This window comes from Rhinolophus sinicus, linkage group LG09, assembly GCF_036562045.2.
Source record: "Rhinolophus sinicus isolate RSC01 linkage group LG09, ASM3656204v1, whole genome shotgun sequence".
Lineage (NCBI taxonomy): Eukaryota > Metazoa > Chordata > Mammalia > Chiroptera > Rhinolophidae > Rhinolophus > Rhinolophus sinicus.
Window position 1 is genome coordinate 11,751,025 of NC_133758.1, and position 20,816 is coordinate 11,771,840.

At 34.0% G+C, this 20,816-nt stretch overlaps 1 pseudogene; it reads right to left on the bottom strand.

Moving 5' to 3' along the window:
* Nucleotides 1-20,130, bottom strand: part of LOC109446200 (glutamate decarboxylase 1) — a 42,033-nt pseudogene extending 21,903 nt beyond the window's left edge.
* Between the last annotated feature and the right edge of the window lie 686 nt (nucleotides 20,131-20,816).

A 20,816-nucleotide genomic window follows, 5' to 3' on the forward strand; every position in this document is an offset into this window, starting at 1 on the left:
TTTCTGGATGAGAGCTTGCTGAGCAAAATTACTGTCAAACTTGAATGAATGGCAAAGAGTCTTGGAACTTAAAGGCGAAAAATGTGTCCTTTTTTTTTTTTTTTTTACCATATCCATTTATTTTTCACATTCTAGAGGTATTAGACTTGCTGCTGGCCTCCTGCGTGGTATAACCATCTGCTTTCATCAAAAGGGTAATGAAATCTTTCTTATCTCCCCAGGAGTCAAATGCTTTCATTCTGGGTAGAAACCTCTTCTCTCTCTCTCTCTCTCTCTCTCTCTCTCTCTCTCTCTCTCTCGGCCCAGCTTGTATATAAGATTCCAGTGTCCTATTTCCTTCACCTATAGTATAAATCCCTTTTGCATATGTAGAATGCTATGACGTGTCCTTGTCATGTTTACCCAAGGGAGAAATGTGATGTGGGAAATTGATACTGAGATATTCTGTAAGTAAATAATTGATCTTCCTCTAACCCAGAAACCTTATGTTTGCTGTAAGGATAAAATCAATAAATACAAATACTTAAAATTCATCAGTCCAGTCAGTTTTACCCAAGGCCAAACAAAGTAGTTCAGGTACACAGCTCTCTGAGGTTCTGGCTTAATTCAGGCCAAATGAGCTTATCTGTATCTTTTGATCTGCTGGTCATAGCACCTTTATGGATAGTTGAACTAATTCAGTGGATCACAACCAGCTCTTCTTTAAATGAGATAGAGTAAAGAAGGAAGTATTAGAGAATTTCATATGTTATGAGGTTTTTATCATGAAATTTTTGTTTTAATTACTGTGTGTGTGTGTGTGTATGCACATTGTTTGCAATTAAAAATACTGCATTTTCTTTGAGAGATATTTAGGAAATAATGAGGCTATAATTTGGGGGTAGTAGAACGCTAAAAAAAAATACAATAGTCTATATTTTGTATCTAAATAAATAGGACCTAATAAAAGAGATGGCAATTCCCACCTTTGTTTTCCACATTAACCATGGCTTAAAGTCGTCAACGTGTCGGCTGCACTGAATAGTTTTATTTCCAGTGTCAAAGTCAATACTGTAGAGTTTATCTGGCTGGAAAAGATATCCAGCTTGCATCTGGTTGCATGCTTCCAGAAGACCCTAAAAGAGGAATAGTGTATCTAATATGTAAGTCATACACATTTGAAGAAGAAACCACAATTTTTTACTTCAATTCACGTTTCTCCTTGACATGTACATTTAAATAGGATTTTGTTTATTTTATATAAAAATATGTTACTTTCTTAGAATTTTACTATATTCAATAATTGTTTGAATTTAGCTGGAACAGCAGGTGTTATATTTAAATGGCTACTTTATTTTTCTTTAATTTTTCTTAAAAGCCTTGAAGTTTTGCTGTTCTTTTCAAATTACGTGACTATCGTGTATTGAAGCTAATGAGAAGTGTTTGCTTTGACTAAACTCTAACATGAATGAACAGTTTGGGGACCAGTCAAATAAACTGCTCTGATAGCCACAATAGGTAAAGAATAAAATAATCAATTTATTTCATTGTGTGCTTTCCTAGCCATTTCCTCTCATATAGTTGATTTAAAAAACATTCCTCCTTATTGGAGAAGAGAAAATTTGCTTTAGGTGGTTGATAAATAATCACTAGAGAAAAGAAACGTTTTTCATCACTCAGTTAGAGACCCTTTTCTCAAAGGGTATGTGTTGCTTTAGCTAATGAACGCTAAATGTGTGCATTGACAGTAGAGCTTAACTATATACCAAGCATAACTTTTTCTATAAGAAGCAAGTAACAATACATTATGTGTTTATTATATGGGGGACACTTCACAAATATTATATCATTTGATTCTCACAGAAACCTCATAGCACAAGTACTATTATTCAATCAGTTTTACAAATGGAAGAAACTAAAACTTTTATATCTTATGTAATTTTCAAGATCATATATCTATACAGTGATGAATTCGAGAGCTAACAAACCAGCAATTTTTCTTAAGAGTTTGTGGAAATCCAACTTTCGAAGCAAGAAAACTCATAATCATTTTAGGATAGGTTTATGGATCTAGGAGGAGGACCAGAGTATGTCGTAGGGGAAATGGAATAAAAATGATACCTTAAAAAGGAGAATACTTCATGTATATGTGCCTTGAGTGCCCTATTTACACATGTAAATATTTTCTCTTTAGTCTACCTCAAACTCCCCTTTTAATCTTTTGTTAGCTAAGAGTTGGAGGCTACTTAAAATATTTTAAAACAGTACAATCAATATGACTGTTAGCTATCATTTCTGATGTGATGATTAAGCCACAGTTAGGCATTAAGGTAACAAATATTTATAGTACCTACAGTCTGTCATACATTGTGCTGGGACAGTGGACTTGCGGTAAGAAAAACAGTGGAAGAGCTCTGCCCTCATTGTGTTTACAATCTGTTGCAGGACGTTGGGTGGGTAAGGTCAGGGCTAGACACTAAACAAAATATGGCATATGTGAATGTAAAATTGTACTGTGAGACATGCTATGAAGGAATTTGATGGTGCTATAAGAGCATATTCTGTTCTCAAGGTCAAGGATTTCACCTTGTCTGAAGGTCAAGGAAGTCTTCTGGGTAAAAGTCATTCTTGATGTCAGTAGGAGCTAAACAAGAAAAATGTTGGGGCAGGGTATTGTGGGAGTGAAAGAACCAGACATTGATCGGCAGAAGGAGAAGCAAATGCAAGGTCATAAGGGAGGGAGCTGCTCTACACCTTCTTGGAACTAAAATGTCCGCAGATATGAATGGCAGAAAACAAAAGGAAGCACAAGATGGAGTGAGAATGCAGAGACTACCCACCCACCCCCACCTTCCCCACCTTGTAGACCAGGTTGAAGATTTTAATCCCCTAGCAGTAAGAAGCCACTAAATGTGTTTAAATTTTACATTATGAAAAGGTACTTCTGGATGACAGAGATTGATATGATTAGCATTTCATTCCAAAAACACACAGTATTTTCTCTTTGCACAATTAAATAAAGGATATTTAAAATCAGTTTATTTTAGCAAAATGTATGTACTTATTATCGCCTTTTCAGCATCAGAAAACATGTTCATTAAATATTGAATTTCCTCAGTTTGCACTGCTCACTAAGACATGAGTCAAAATGGGCTATATGCAACCTTGGGTATCAAAATGGCTTAATAGATAAGAGTCACATGTTCCAGTTAATATAAGGCCACATCAAAATAAGCTTGTTTCCCAAAGATGACCTTAAAAATAGTAAAGGCTTAGTGTTTTAGAGATTCTTCTCTATTTCCATTGACCATCTGTTCGTCTTTAGGAAAAAGACAAAAAGAAGTACAAAACAAAAAGCTTTCAATTTCTTTGAAAAACAAATGATAAGTCATTAGGTAGAATGAAATGTACTATTTCAACATACTCATTATGGATGAAGAAATCAGGGGAGACTGCAGCAAATTTGTATTTGAGCCCTAAACATAAAGGTGTCCGAAATCTGAAAGTTGAATATAGACCTGTTAGCACAGGGGACAGAGAACAAACTCAAAAGCTTCATAAAAAAAAGAAATAGTACAGCCACATTATAATTTCTGGGTGCTGGACACACATCAGTGGAGAGGAAGGATTAGCCTGTTAATGTGCAGGTTCCAACACACGGCACCTGCCATGTTATTGATGGAATACTGAAGGGACGTTACTGTCATAAGGCCAAAGGAGCAAAATCTGAAGCGGAGCAAATGGCTCCAGCCAGAACTGATGAGAATGACCTTAACTGGAAGAGAAGAAAGATTCTCTCAGACTAGAGGAGGTGATGATGACATGGGCACTAAGTACTCAATAGTAAGCAGGAGGGCCAGCTAAGGAAGTTTATAATAAGAAGACAGCCACTTTATTTTTGCATCCTAACCCTTTGGAACGCTTGTAAGAGAGAACAAAAACTAAGCTGTAAATGATAGCTACATAAAATGTGTTTGCATCTCTGACAACTAAGAAGACACAAGAATTCTCAAGTTGAACTTTATAATTGTATCTTTCCTTGTAGGAGATCGTAGGGTTATATAGCATCATATTTATTCATGATGGAAATAAAATACATACATATAAGTGGAAAAGAGTTTCATACAACCATCGATTTGTACTTTCTACGCTAAAACTATATGACAGTTACTCATAGTTATCCACACTTAAAATAAGTCCTAATTTTGGCCCTACACTCTGAGATGACAAATTGGTCAGTAGGGCAGATGTGACACCGTAAGAGAGGGTTTGTTTGTTCATGTGTTTTTAATAAGTGAGACATGAATGATCAGGTTTTCCACAGACCTCATTCTGTCCATTGTCTCACTCCAGATCTTGTCTACACAGAATTACTTATTGCCTGAGTTCTATAGTCATTCGATTTTGTACCCAATGGCTGCCATTGAGAGATCAAGGGTGAAGGTCAGTTTTCCTCAGTAGGGCAAATTGTGTTGCACTATGTTAATTCAATGAGGTCATCATTATTTTGGTTTTAAACATTCACAGTGAAGCTAGTCATTACCAAGACATCTAGCATGTCACTTCTTAAACATAGAAATCACTTACTTTTTCCTGAATCAGGATAGCAGAGCTCTGAAAGGGGACACCCATGAGTTTATGTGGATTCCAGGTCACAGACTTGACTCTAGGGGACAAAACAGCTCTAATTAACGGAAGAGAAGCCTAAACAGGTTCTTTTGCTTTCACAAGCAGTGGCCCAGGTCTCACCTTTCAATGCCACTGAGTTTATAGGCATGTTTTCTAGACAGCAGCAATCCACCTCCCCACGCTGCCTACAACAGATACAAAGGACATGTGTTCTTACATGATTTCTCTTTAAATAGCATCGACTACTTTTTCCTAAGTTAAATTTATTTCCGAAGTTGATGAAGATTTAATTGCTATGCTAGATAATTATAAACTTGGCTATAATTATCCTACTTTTAAGAATAATGCATTTTAAAATCTCCGCCTATGAATTCTCATTGTCTATTCATGACACAATTAAGTTTTCGGTTCCTAATTAATTCAAACAGATACCTTCTGTATAATTTTCAGAGACAAGATAAAAAAAAGTTGGCATCAAATTTGGCAATAGTAATTAAAATCTCTACATACAATATAACTTTAAATTTGTCCAACTCTAATTAAAGCCAAAGAATTTTTTACCCAAAGTTATCGTACTAAATTAATAGCATCAAAAGTTTTGATTTCCTTAACAGGTATTAATCAAGTAACATATATTAGAGTAATGGGCTAAATTGTTTGATTTCAAATCGGGTTTAATTATCCCTTGAACTTGATTTTCTACATTTTTGGTTGAATATTGATAGAGGTTTTGACTTTTTAAAATCACTTGATACATCTGTATTTCTTTCCATGATACTGTATTAAGTCCATGAAAAAATTTTACGTAAATAAGACTATTCTTTCTCTATATTTATTCATTATAAAAATTAGGTGACGGAGAAATGTTCTTGTCTGTAATGCCAATTCAGAGATGTTAAGGAGTGTTCATAGGATACATATTTTTAAGGGAAATTAGGAGCCAGACTAACAGATGTGACTTATGTCCACATGCTTCCAGAGTCTGTGCGTGTCACGAATATCTGTGCGTCACGGAGAGGGTCAAAGGCCCCAAACACTGCGGCCCACTGTGGTAATGACACAAAAAGGAGTTTGGGCCAGGTGATGACAAAAGCTGAATCATTCTTACAATCTCATGAAGCCCAGAGGAATGCTAATATTGTTACTTAACCGTTACATTTCTGTACATCAGGAAGCTGGATAACTCTGATTAAGGGCATTAAGTGCCTGACAATTTCAGGTACTTACAGGTACTTACAGGATTGGAGAAAGAAGCTTCATCATACAATAAACTAATATCACTGCTTCTGAGTTTCATTTATTATTACGACTCTGTGAGTTTATTTTCGGAAAAGAACACCACAAAATTAGAGATGACCAAATTCCTTTAGTTAAGAAATATCCTGGTAACTTTTCTTTTGATATTTAACTAAAACAAAATTATTAAAATATACTGCAACATTCCCTAATTATTTCACTTTAATATTATTTAAAAACTTTCTACATTTAGGGAAAAATCTTATTAGTTGTTTTCCACTAATGAAAATAAGTAAAAAAAATAATAAAGATGCATTTGCACGTTAAATATGAAACTACAACACACCTTTATTTTAGCTTGTAATGTATTTTTCTGTAACTCAGCTGGAATCATCTTTTCCCTTAAAAATACAAATCCACACTGACTTATTATGATTGAATAAACATACCAATTCTACCAATTAGAAGAACAAACGATGTGCAAGATTTTTCAAAAATTCATTTTTAGTAACTCCCAAAGTTATTTATAGCTGTATAAACAGGCATTAGGTAAATGTTCAGTTCCCTAAAACCGATGTTAATTATCACATTGTTTCAGTTAAAGAATGCTTACTATACTACTCAGTCATCTTAAAATTTGCATTATTTACTAATCAGAAGATTCTGGTCTTTCTGAGAAAGATACAAAATGATAATCTTTCTTACCTTCCCTCCCTTCCCCTCTTTCTCTCTGCTTTCCTTCCTTCCTTCCTTCCTTCCTTCCTTCCTTCCTTCCTTCCTTCCTCCCTCCCATCTTTCCTTCCTTCCTTCCTTCCTTCCTTCCTTCCTTCCTTCCTTCCTTCCTTCCTTCCTCCCTCCCTCCCATCTTTCCTTCCTTCCTTCCTTCCTTCCTTCCTTCCTTCCTTCCTTCCTTCCTTCCTTCCTTCCTTCCTTCCTCTCTTTCTTTCTCTATTCCTTTCTCTCTTTCTTTCCCTTTCTTTCTCTTTCTTTCTTTTTCTTTCTTTCTTTCTTTCTTTCTTTCTTTCTTTCTTTCTTTCTTTCTTTCTTTCTTTCTTTCTTTCTTTCTTTCTTGTTACTAAACTTTAATTATAAAGATCTCTTGACATCAAGGTAGAAAAATCAGGTATCCAAGTGGAGGAGGAGGGGAAATAGGGTGCCATGAATTCAGGTGGCCTCATGTTTCTTCACAAAAATTTCTGAGGAAAAAAAAATGATAGTCAATATTTTCCTATTCTCTACAGCTATCAGATTAAAACCTACCATGCCTATTGATGATTCACTAGACACATTCCTGTTAAAGTCAGGAATAAAGTAAGGATGCTCACTACCATAAATAGTGTAGTATTTTTTTCCTAAAGAAATAATCTATTTGTTAAATAGATTAGATAGAAAGATAGATAGATAGATAGATAGATAGATAGATAGATAGATAGATACGAGTAGATAGACAGTAAAATAGGGAAAAAACTTAATTGGAGTACATATGGCTGTACACCTGAAATACCTAAAATTGTTTATTGAAAAACTTGAAAATAAGATGTTGAACAATTGAGTGATTACAAAAGTAAATTATGTTCCTATTTTTAAAAACTAATCATTGTGAATAATACAATATATCCTATTCATAATAGTAAAAAAGATGTAAGATATCTGGGAGAGGGATTGTCAGGAAATGTGCAAGGACTATATATACATAGAAAATCAAACAGCTTGAGATAAACACTGTATTGAATAATACATTTATAAAATGTATTTGTAAGATAGTTTATACTCATATATTTTATATTTCAAAATTTCTAAATATGTGAAAATTTCTTACAAGCCAATAAGAGATAACAAACTACCAATAAAAAATGAGCAAAGCACAAAGAGTATATTCATGATAACATACGAGTACAATTAGCTGGTCGGTACATTAGAAGATTTCCATTGCTTCAAACAACAAAACATCATTTTTGTCTATCAGAATTTTCAAGTATAAAACTATTGATAATATTTAGCTTTCATGTTATATATAATAAGGCTGTCAATTAACTCAAAAATGTTTGAAGGGCAAATGAAAATTAAGAAAGCAAGTTACAGATACCACACAGAATTGATATGCATAAAAATGATCTTCCAAAATATATGTAATATTTATAATATTGTTTAGTTCTGAGAAGTAAGATTCAAGACATATGGAAATATATTTTCACTTTTTAGACTTCTAATGCTGTTGAATTCTTTATTTCAAAGCATCAATATATTGATAATTCAACATACTTAAAATAGGAAACAGGTGGCAATCCCACTTCTATGAGATTATTTTAGTAAAGAAATTTTAACAATAGGATAGTATAAATTTGGTGCTTCTTTCACAATAACTTTTAGTTAAAATTTATTGAAACTAATCTGGGAGAGTATTCTTGCTAAAAGTTGAAATAATAGGAAAACAGGATTTTAATCTATGAAGCGTAGAACTTTTTTGCATAGACATCTCTTAAAAACATCTTTATCAAATGTGTTTTTATTTTAATTTTTATTAAAATATATTGAGAATATATTAAGAAACGTACTTTTTATCACATTTCACTTCAACTACATTATTGGTTCCAATACCAAGGATTGCTGCAGCTATTTTTACTAAATAATGACCCTTGAGCAAAAATAAAAATAAGAAAGGCATTAATTTTTCTGCATTGAATCATCATTTACACTAGTGCATTTGGGGGCATATACACATACTTTGAATAGGTTTACGCATGTGTACTCGTATATGTACAAGTACAGATCTCAAGGCATATTTCCAGATCGTCACCGTGACAGTTGTTGAAATGAAGAAGGTTATAACACCTCTTTTTGGAAGGCACTGTCACAGAACACAATGCTTCACATGCAGTGGGAATATGAATATTCTAGTTCTCTGTATATAGAGTAAGTCATGTCATTTACACATGTAGTGCTAACATCCTCCAGGTAAATCCTTACCTTTCAGGAAAGCTGTGATTCTTGCATTACAGTTTTTGTTTTTGTTTTTTTCAAGAGCAAGGCCTAGAGAAATGCATTGATTTTGATGCCTACAATTCTTAATTCTGACTTTAAACTTTGATTTCTTGCCTTCAAGGTAACTGCTATTTCCTTGTATCATTCTCCCTAATGTAAATATCAGTAAGATAGTAGCCGTTCAAAAGATAAACTTCGCCTGGGTTATTTTTAGTTGCCAGGAAAGACAGGATAGATAGATAGATAGATAGATAGATAGATAGATAGATAGATAGATAGATAGATAGATAGATAGATAGATAGATAGATAGATAGATGATAGATGATAGATAGATAGAGATGATAGAGAGATAGAGATGATAGAGAGATAGAAAAAGAATATACAAATTTAAAGTCCTAACCATGCTTTCATTTCCATGGAGAATACACAAGTTAAATAGGAAGCAATTTTAAAAAAATGTATATCATGGAATTTCAGTTCATTTACTCAGTATATTTAAAAAGTATATGTCAAATGATCAAAATGATATTTGTAAATAAGCATCTTGTTATATTAAGTTTTATAGTAAATTACATAACATACACAGCAGAGGTCTCCAACTTGATAATATGCGTATAAAACCCCAATTTGAGCTTGGCAGTGGAAGCGTATTACAAGCACAGGGATACTTTAAAGAACACCCTGTGTTTCCAGGTACTTTTAGATAGAATTCTCAAACTAGGACTACTATTACACTCTAAGATCACAAATGTTGTGTGTTAGAAAAGGAAAAAGTGACCAGATTTATTAGAGGAATGAATTGATTTCTTTTTAAAGAAGTTTTGTTGCTGTGAACAAAATTGGAGCACACAATAGCCAAAACCTGAAAACAACTGAAATGCCCACCAGTAGACGACTGGATTAAGAAACTGTGGTACATTTATACAATGGAGTATTACGCAGCCATAAAGAAGCAAGAAATCTTACCATTTGCAACAACATGGATGGACCTAGAGAACATTATGTTAAGTGAAATAAGTCAGAAAGAGAAAGACAAATACCATATGATCTCACTTATATGCGAAATCTAAAGAAAAGAATAAGTGAATGAACTAATCAGAGACAGTTTTGGAGACATAGAGGAAAAACTGAGGGTTGCTAGATGGCGGTGGGGGGGGGGGATAGGAGGAAGGTGAGAGGTTTTGAAAAATAGTCGGTAACCACAAGATGGTCATGGGGGTTTGAAAATTAATTTGGGGAACGTACAGAGGGATAGTGGATGGGGGGAGGGGGGTTCACACAGTGTGAGGGATATAAATGATAAACGTCTAAGTTTTGCTTTGCCTTGTGCACCTGAAACTAATTAAAAAATAAATAAATAAATTTGAAAAAAATAATAAAATAAAATAAAATTTGAAATTTACAGTAAAAAAAATCGTTTTTAGATTTAATTAATTGTTTACATTATTATGACTATGTAAATAACATTTATAGCTGAGCATTTTAGGAATTTAATAAAACTACATTTCCTTTTTAAAAAAAAAAAAAAAAAAAAAAAAACCTAAAGGAGATGTCAGTGACTACATTGTCAGCATCAGAAACACTTGGTTGACGACTTAGTCTATCAAACTTGAGCTGTCTTTTCAACTCATGAGTTTGGTCCTAAGTGGAAAAAAAGCAATAACAACAACAACAAATATATATATATATATATATATATATATATATATATATATATATTTTTTTTTTTTTTTTTTTTTTTTTTAATTGGGGAATATTGGGGAAGAGTGTGTTCAGTGTGTTTCTCCAGGGCCCATCAGCTCCAAGCTCCAAGCCATTGTCCTTCAATCTAGTTGTGGAGGGCACAGTTCACTGGCCCATGTGGGAATCGAATTGGCAACCCTGTTGTTCAGAGTTCGCACTCTAACCAACTAAGCCATCCGGCCGCCCCCCAAAAAATGTATATTGATCACATTCTTTTTCTCTTCATTCAATATTAAAGAGAACCAGTACATCTGTAAAATTTTTATGGCTTGATATTTTTGGTAAAGATAGAAGAATGTTTTATATTTTAATCCTATTTTTTCTGTTAGTTTCTCATATGTTGAAATTAAGTTTTAATCCTGACTTATGTGTATTGCTATCTATAGAGCCTATATTGACTAGAAAGTTGTTTTTTTCACTTTCCAATATCAATATGTAAATGACAGAGATGACTGAATATATTTAACGTAAAGATGAAGGCAATGTTCTCAGTCTTTCAATTACTTTATCAGTTTATCTTAAGAGATTCTTAAAATTTGGAAAAATGTATGCTTGATACTTTCTTGTTCCGAAACAAATAATACAATGCATGGCAATGCAGTCATGTCCTTTGTTTTGATTGCTGGATATTGTTTATAATGGGCTACTAATATGCCATGGAGGTTTGATATACTCCCACCTATGGAAGAGAAATAGTAACTGTTAACCTAATTTCAAAAATCAGAAATGTCTTGATAATTTGAGAGTTTTCTGAAAGAAAAGTGGTGTCAAATCACTGATGTTATTTTTAAAATATCCTTCCTTAAAAGTGTTGAGGGAAGATCAAATAACACAATTCATAACTTTTAGATTTCTGGAAGCTTTGTAATTATAACCAACACAAAGGCTTATGAACATTTCTCTCTCAAAAAGAATAGTATTCGTTGATATATATTCTGAATGTCTCCTAATATATATTTCATTTAGCTTCTAGAAATGATTTCTTGCTTTTTCTTACCAGGTGAAAATATTCCATCTGCTTCTGTTTCTACCTAGGCAATAATTTCATACATTTTCTTGAGAAGGATTGTCTCCACGACAATAAATATTGGGGCTATTTCATATGTAAACCTATAATACATATACAGAAATTCTGTGGATTATATGAAAGAAGATAAATAAAATCATGTGTGAGATAAGATTATGCAGATTTTTGTATTTTATAGTAGATTGTGCAAGAAATAGTTAAATTTTATATGCTCAAACTGCTCCTTCCAGATTAAGAGTGAATTATTTCTACAAGGAAAATCGCATGGCTTCCACTGTTTTGTGCAGTAGCTGAGGATTTCTTTTCCAACAAAAGTATATTTGAAAGCAGCTCCCATCTCCTTAACACATACACAATACTGCTAGAACCAGAAACTGCCCACTTACTATCATGAAAACATATAAGCCATGTAAGCACATGGTGGAAAGCTCACCAACTTAGTTGTCTGACTTCCCAGTGGGCAAGTTACATAGACACACGTGTAGAGCTACAGACAATGTTTTGCAGAACATGAAAGAGGTAGAAAAAGCCTTTTCTAAAAATTTGTTGATAAATGTTTTCTACCTTAAGATTGTGCTTTAAGCAAACACAACCAAAGAAGACTAAAAACTTATATTTTCAATAACAGCTTGAAGCAAGTAGATGGATCAAGAGAAGAACAATGTGGGAGCCACGGAAAGGAATTCAGAGAGGACCATTATGGGGTCTCTTCTCTAGGTCACACTGTGAGGTCAGAGTTGGTTTCACAGGAAGAAGAAATTGGGAATAGAAAGGAGACTGTGAGCTTTTCTATATATATACCACATATAACAAACAATGACGTATTTACAATGGGTTCTGAAATCAAAGAGTGAGTGGGTTCAGTTATTTTCAAGAAACCTTTTTATTTGTTCTCAGAAAATTTCTTAAGGACTTCTTTAAGTGTTCTTATGTAAATGGTATCAGGTACCATTTATGTGCCCCTTCAGATGCCCTCAGCTAGCTCTGTCTCTAAGGCCTCCGGATAGCATTCAGGTCCAGCCACCACCATGATCTTTCACTCAGATACACCCACAACCTGACAGAAAATTACCCCCCACCTACACTGCAGTCATTGACCTCCAACCTGGGGGCTTCCTTCTGGCTAGACATGATAAGTGATGGAATCAGCTCAAAGTCCCAACATTGTGTATGAGGAAGTTAATATACCACAGTGCAATTCTTTGGCCATAGGAGACCTGGTTGGGCATAAATCCTCCCCCTTCCTCCCTACTGATGGACTGACCTTAGAAGCAGTCACTTACAGAGGGCAACACTCTTGTTATACTAAAGGGGTCTGTAATAGCTCCCACATCACCCTCCTGCCCTGTCCTGACGCCCTTCCTTCTTCCTCAGCCCAGCTCCTCGAGATGGCATGCCCTAATAAGGTAGTAACATAAACAGAGACCCACACTAAGAAAAACCATTGCCTATTTGAACGAAGATTCTAGTTCTAAGAGGAACAAAGTAAGAAGCATGCCATACACACTTCTGTTTCAACAAGGCTCATTTCTGCCAGAACGTGCCGTGTCAGTTTCAGCTTCTACACACACTAACTTTTTGATCCTATTTCAGTTCCACGGAGCAGGCATTCTTATTTTCAGACAACAGAGACTCACTGAACTTCACGGCACCTTAGAGCGGTAGAATTAGGACTTGGATCTGGTTCTCTTTATTTCCACATCACATTCTTTCCCATACTCTCAAATATGGCAAAAATGAGGAAACTTCAAAGTTAAAGAACCTCTCTCAAATCCTTTCTCTTTGCATCGCCCGTGTGTTCTTTCTGCTCTTTCTCTATTTAAACCAAGAATCAATCGGTTCCTCACACAAAGGATGATTAAGTCTCATAACAATGGGATTCCAAACAATGGAGTAAGATTTATAAATTGATTTTTATGTAACAATTTGTATAACATACAGTATACATCATATTGTCTTATAAGATATAGTTTTTTAAAAGTAAAGTATTGCTCTATGCATGTTTAAATGAAGGGCCATAGTCAGGCAATAAAAATTAAAAATAGCTACAAACTAGTAGGCCTTTCTATTTGCATTTCCCATCTATAAAATGCTGATTACTGCTATGAACTATGCATCATTAAAATCCCAGTGATAACCAAACAGTTAAAATAAACTTCATTTTTCCACATAGCAAAGCAGTCTCTCCTCATAAATGTTTAGTTCTTGGTTTTAAAGTTTAAATTTCTACTAGCTCTCTCTTTTGATTGCTAGTTAAATTATATTAACATCTGACACAGACTGTTTCTTTCAATTTCCTTTCTAATCACTTCCCGATCCCTTTTTACGATGAAAATTATTGCCGTAAAATTAACTTGACTTTAAAACACTGCAGCTATGTAGCTAATTTCCGTATGACCAAAAGTTTTACTGTGACAAAGGTCAAGACTTGAAAAGAATCACACTGGAATTGGATGTGACTTTTCTTAAAAGATTCCTTTCTTCACCTTCTATCAGATTGAGGTTCTAATTTATATTCAGGAAACTTTTCATACACTTGAGTGTCTTTTAGACTGCTATGCGCTGTGGGCTCTTCTGTGTCCTGTTGAAATGATTCTAATCCTAGAACTGGACTCCTAGTCAGCGCCCTAATAATTCAGCCTAACCAAGTGATGGTACTACCTACCAGGGAATTCGGATCCTGAAAATTTCTAGAGACTGTCCAAAGGACGAGGTAAACCACAAATATGTCACCCAGGGAACAGGTAGAAGCTTTTTTGCATTTCTCTCGGGGTACAAATTTGTGGTTTTGATACAGCAAAACATCATATCCAGCAAAATGTAACTTCCACAATCGACATCTCCACTCTAGCTTAACATGTGTCTAATAGTCTCATATTCCTTCGTCCCAGAAGGGTACTCACATGTTAGTATTTGCAGTGGCTGTCAACCATTCCCCTGCAAGTCCAATTACATCCAGCCCACTGGAGAGCTGGTTTAAAAAGGGAAGATGTCCTGGAAAAAAGACAAAATGGTGAATGGGCCAAGATGAAAACTCAGGGCTAAAAAGTGGTTAAATTTGATAGCAACTTCTCAGTTAACAGGTATTCATGGATCAAACATAACTCAAGTAATTATTTCATTTAGTAAACATTACTGAGCAACTGTCCTATGTAGAAACAGGTGGGAATAGCTGCTACCATGTAGATCTTCCTGACTGATGGATATCTCCCCAAACCAAAATAATTTAATTTATTTTTTTGTTAATTAGTAAGCAAATTATGTATGATCACACCAATTTTAAAATGCACTGGATAAATAATTTAAATGAATAAAAATGAACCATTTTTCAACAGAAATGTAAACTCAAAATTATTTATTAAGTCTTTAGTTTAGGCACACCAATTTGAAAATCACCTGTTTTAACACCGTATTTTGAGGTGTCTGTGCAATCAACCAGTAACTGCTCCAGAGTCAGAGAGGTCAGACAGCTCTAAGTTAAATCCATCCAAACCGTCAAGAAGTTGATGAGGATGATGAAAGTCCAGTATTGTACTCTTACCAACAGAGGTTTATTTGAAGTATTGCAGAAGAATATTTACCACTTGTAGCAGAAAACATTTTGTTAAATCTAGAGGAAAAATAAACAGCAAGATCAATAACAAGAACGCCAAAGAAAATGACCATGGGATAGAGTTTTAATCACTGGAAATTAAAGATATTAAAAAGCCGGGACAGATAGCAAGCGCAGTAGCATTTGTCCAAGTCCTTTTCATCACCTTCTTTTAAAATCCCATTGGATAACAATTTTCACCAAAAACAAATCATTTTAGATTAATGCCATTGACAATCCACCCTTCAAGATGTCCCAGACAGACCTTATTTGATTGCCTGTTTCAAAAACGAGCTGGTAATTGTCTTTTAAAAGTAAGTCAAAGGATCAGATCTTAAGGAAATTATAATTGCTTCAATAAATATGTAGATGACAGAATTTTTTAACGGATAAATCAACATTTGCTAATGACATCCATACCTGAAGCAGAAGCATTTGATAAGTTAGTTGATAAATTTTCCCTGTAAGCATCTTTTTTGACGTCTTTCTCAGTTGATTGAAAAATATAAACAGATTGTTTTCTTCTTTGTTCCTTATATAAGTTGAAAGAAGAAAATATTTTGTGAATATTAAAACATACTGGTAATATGAACTTACTGCTTTTATCTGTAATCAAATAATGCCTCCAAGGAATTCATAATGATTGAAATTCTTTTTATTTTTAATTAAAGTTTATTAAGGAGACAATGGTTAGTAAAGTTACAAAATTCTTATTTAAATTCACATGTGATCTCTGGTGGATAGGTTTAACTGGAGAGAAACACTAATTCTACTGAAATTATGTGATTATTTATAATTATTTATAACCACATAGAGAGCACATGATATAATTCTCGATTGTTAGTTTTATATCAGTTTAGTGTACAGGATTCGGAATTTAGTACTAGTTAAGACTTATCGTCTTTAACTATAAATAACAATGCTTACTACATAGTAAGATCCTGCTATTAACATTTACCTATATGTAACAATGTCTACTCTATATTAAGAGCTCTAAGTGCCTTGCACACATTTCTTTTTTAACTTCCTTTTTTAAAATTAGTTTCAGGTGTATAAATCAATATCATAGTTAGACATTTCACCCCTCATAAAGTGTAATAGATATATATGATGTCAAAGGGGCAATAGATTGGGGGGGTTAACCCCGCTCCCCCAATCTATTGCCCCTCTGACATCATATATCTCTATTACAATTCCATTGTCTCTGTTCCCTATGCTGTACTCCATGTCCCATGACTACACATATATTAAATTATAGTTGACATGCAATATTATTCAGCTTCAGCTTTAGGTGTACGGCACAGTGGTCAGGACTTGCACACATTTTAATCCTCACAATAATCCTACAACATTAGGGCATTTTCCCCAGTAAGTAGATAAAGAAACAGGTTTAAAGAAGTTACATAATCATACTAATTAACACTTTCTGAGCACATACTGTGGCCCAGGCACTGTTCTAGTATCTCACATGTATTATTTTATTCAATCATTATAACATAGGGTCATGATGTAGATACTATTATTTTTAACAAAAATGGCTTTATATGGTGAAACTAGAATTTATAGACTTCTGTTTGAATCTAAAGACCAAAGATAACTTCTCTAAAAATTAATATTTGAAAATAGAAAGTCCTGAGGTCCTCTTCCATAAAAACATTAAACCAAACATCTAATCGAACAAACAAGTCATTCATAAATATCTTTTAATGTTTTGCCTAATGTGGGAGGGGGGAAAGGTAATACAAACTATAATTCATAAAATCAAAGTACTTACTTACAGTTATATAGAGAAAACATGAAGCAATCAGAAAATGATTTATGGCTAACTTTTGTAGTTTAGATTTTATAAGCTTAGTAGTATTAATTGTTTCCGGTTGTAATGGATTTTTCTTAAAATAAAGCTATTTCCCTATGCATTACAGATTGCTTTTGTTAAGACTGTACCAAGATTACTTTGGTTTAATTTTTAAGCATTGCTACAACATTCAAGCACTTTTAAGTGTTTGTGTTTGACAGATAAGAATGTTTTATTGCAGTTTTTTCCATAAAGAATTAAATCCTACATGAAAAATTGTACATAAGAAAAGACTATATAAATTACAAAAAGGTGAGATTTGCAAAGAATGCAGTGTACTTAAAAACAAATTCCCATGAATGTTTTGACCCAGTAGACATATAGTAGATTATTCTTTGTGCAATTTTTTTCCTATAGGAAAACTGCTTTTGATTAAGTTTCACTGCTGTAAACAATGAGTAATAATTTATAAAAAATAAATCCTAAAGGGACTACAGGTTTAAAAGCATCTCTCTTTTTAAATAATTAGTGAAAACAAAAATCACACACAAAAAAGTGAAATTAAAAAAAAAATTCCTATACATGAAACAGTATTACAGAAACTTTATAAATGAATTATGTAGAAACTGAAAGATTTGATATATTGACGTAAGAATTATATTCCATTAGTAGTCCTCTACATCGACTCTACCACCTAAAACTATGTTAAATTTGTATTTAATAACAAAATTGTTGTTTTAAACACATAAGGAAGACAAAGATTGCTGATACGCTTCTATCAAAATAATGTTAATGATTAGTAATCATAAAATAAGCAAGATTTGTTTGACAGTCTGTAGTGCTTGACAGGTAACACTCAAAAGCCCACTCTCTTAGCTAATAATAACTCCCATTTAATTCCCATTTCTTCTCACAAAATTTCAACTTACTTGCAGGCTATATCCACACTCCTTGAAATCCATGTACTGTGAAAAAAATAGTATCTGTTTTAAAAGAATACCTGGAGCTAGATTGTGTTTTTATGTGATGGAAAAGACCTTGATCATCAAAGATGTGTGACTGCTCTAATTTACAATATAGACTTTTTTAAAGTACTTGTTTGATGACACAGAAATTTAAACAATTCCATTATTTGTAAAAAGGGCAGGGATGCAATGCCTTTATTTGTTTAGAGACTTAACTAACAGATGATTGTAATGTATCTGGGTTGAAACATCAATGCTTTTTAAGAGTAAGATTTAATGTAAAAAAAAAATGGGTTTCAACTTTCCCTCTGACAATTACAATTTTCATCTGCAGGATGAAGTGTTAGGTACTTAATAGTAACATTCTAGAGTAGAAATGAAAAAAAAAAATGCGTAGGCATATTAACAGTACAATTCACAGTCTTGTAACACAGGAATTAATTTTTGCTTTTTGGATTGAATAAGATATAAAATAACCCAAAAATACATAATGACCATCACTTCTGAGCCCCATTTCCAGTTACACATTTTCTCAAGAATTTATCAAATGTCAATTTATGCCTTGGGATTATAGCTATTGAACCGTTTGCTGATCAACATTATTTGTCTATATTAAGCAAGTTAAGCATGTTAATGAAAGAACGTGAAAAGACTGATGATTCACATAACAAAATCACCTGGGAATACACTGGCCTCTGTTCTTACTTCACTCTAATAATAACAGAAAAAACGTTGTGGATTATCAAAAGCCATCAACAACTTCCAGCCTAATTTAGGCCAGTTATCACAACTTTGTCCCCATTAAGGTGTTCACTCAGAGCCTGTAACAAACAAAAATATAAATATTTGATGATTTGACAACCATTTGTTCCTTTCCTTTCTCCTCTTTGTATTGCTTTCCAGTGGAGTTGACTGATGATTGTGGAAATGACACAGCAGTGGGAAAATAGAAAAGTCAAGCTCCAAAGAGCCCACAGTTGTTTTTCCATTTCCTTCAATGATCTGTAGAGTTTCTTTGCTCTAATAGTGTCACTACATCCACAAAGAAGATTGTCCCATTGTCCTCATTCAGAAAAGATGAAATCTTCTCATGACTCCTGGGCACCTACTCTCCTCCATAAATACGCCCACCCACATTCTTCCACTGCTGCGCTGTGAGACAACCATCACATACAGAGCTCATCCTACAAAACTTTCTTCCTCCCTCTCTTCATTGTCATCCTCAGGCCACCCCTTTCTCACACATGACAACCACGAGCACTCTGTTCAAAAGGACTCAAACAATCCCACTTCTGAGGAAACGGGTTTCAAGCCATAAAGTGCTCTCTAACTATCATTCCATTTGTTTTCCCATCATGTCCTAACTCCTAACAATTAGGTCTTTATTTATAGACATGCTGAGCATGAAACTGACGCTCTCCAGCCCTAGTGGAAATTCATGCTTTTAAAAAAAATTTTCACGTTAGCCTAATTTATACATTTGTAAAACACATAAATTGAAATTCAAACTCACAATTTTTCTCTAGAAAGCATGTGAAAGCTTTCTTACATTATACTGCATAAGATAGGACTGAAAAAGGGGACAGGAGGATACTAGTCTCCTCCTAGGATTGATAATAACACTAACAATAAAATCTATAGATTTCTTTCATTGAATCCTCACTGCATTTCATAGTGTTAAATATTTTTTATATGTTGTATCCTCATAGAAGTCCTACGAATAGGGAGCATTATTGTCTTTTTTGTTTCACGTTTCCCTTTACTTCAGTTCCCCCAGCGATAAAGTGGGCATTGTAATAACACCTACTCATGGGTCTATGATAACAAAAGAGACAATGCTTCTAATGTGCTTATAACAATCTATGAATTCTTTATATCATTCTTTTCTCTGGCAACCCCTACAGACAAAACAAAAATAAACAAAAAATAATTTTGAGAATGCCACTGCTTTGACCAAAAATTTGTAATGAATTCCCATCCACTATATTATAGTCCTTAAGTTGACCCTTCCCTTGCCTTACCTCCTACTACCATCTACAGGACCTCTCTGCACTCAAAAGTACATTCACTCATTCTCTCCCGTACACTTTACTTTTTCTTACTTCCCTGCATTATATCTTGTGAAATTTCATCTGTTTTAAGAGCCTTCCTTCCTTCTTTCTTCCAGTCCAAAGCCCACATTTTACCACTAGGAGTATTTGTTGAGTACTTACCATGTGCCAAGCACTCTTCTAGGCTAGATTCATATTAACTCATTTCATTCTCCCTGCAACTTTATAACACAGCTATTTACTATCTCCATTTTACAGGTGAAGAAGCTAAAGCACAGAGAAGTCACATTATTTCCCTAGGGTCACACAGCTAGTAAGTGGCAGATCCAGGATCGAATCCCAGCCTTTCTGACTCTAGAGTCCACTCTCTTATAACCCCCTACCCTGACTTCCACCTCAGAACATCTTAGTCACGTCTTAGTAGCTCCATAAATATTTCCTTACCTCCACTACTAAGTTGAAGCGATCTTTACTTTCCTCTGAATTCTTACACCAAATATTTGTCAATTCTTGTACAGTCTATTTGTCAATTTAATGCATTTTTTAGAAGTTGTCTTGATGTAAGAGGGGAGGTACAAAACATGCAGTCAGCATTGCCCTTGAGGAAGTTACAACTTAGCAGAAAAGAGAGTAATGGAAAGGAAAAAAAGAGTCATATTTTCATACTGTGAAAAATGCTACATTTCAAATAAGATTATGATCCTAGATCCTAGTAGACACATGGGACAGAGTGGTGTGGGAGGGTGCCCGCAAGGTGTTTTGAGAGCATTCAGCAGGAGACTAACACAGTCTGGAAGACCATCTGAAGCTCTCTAA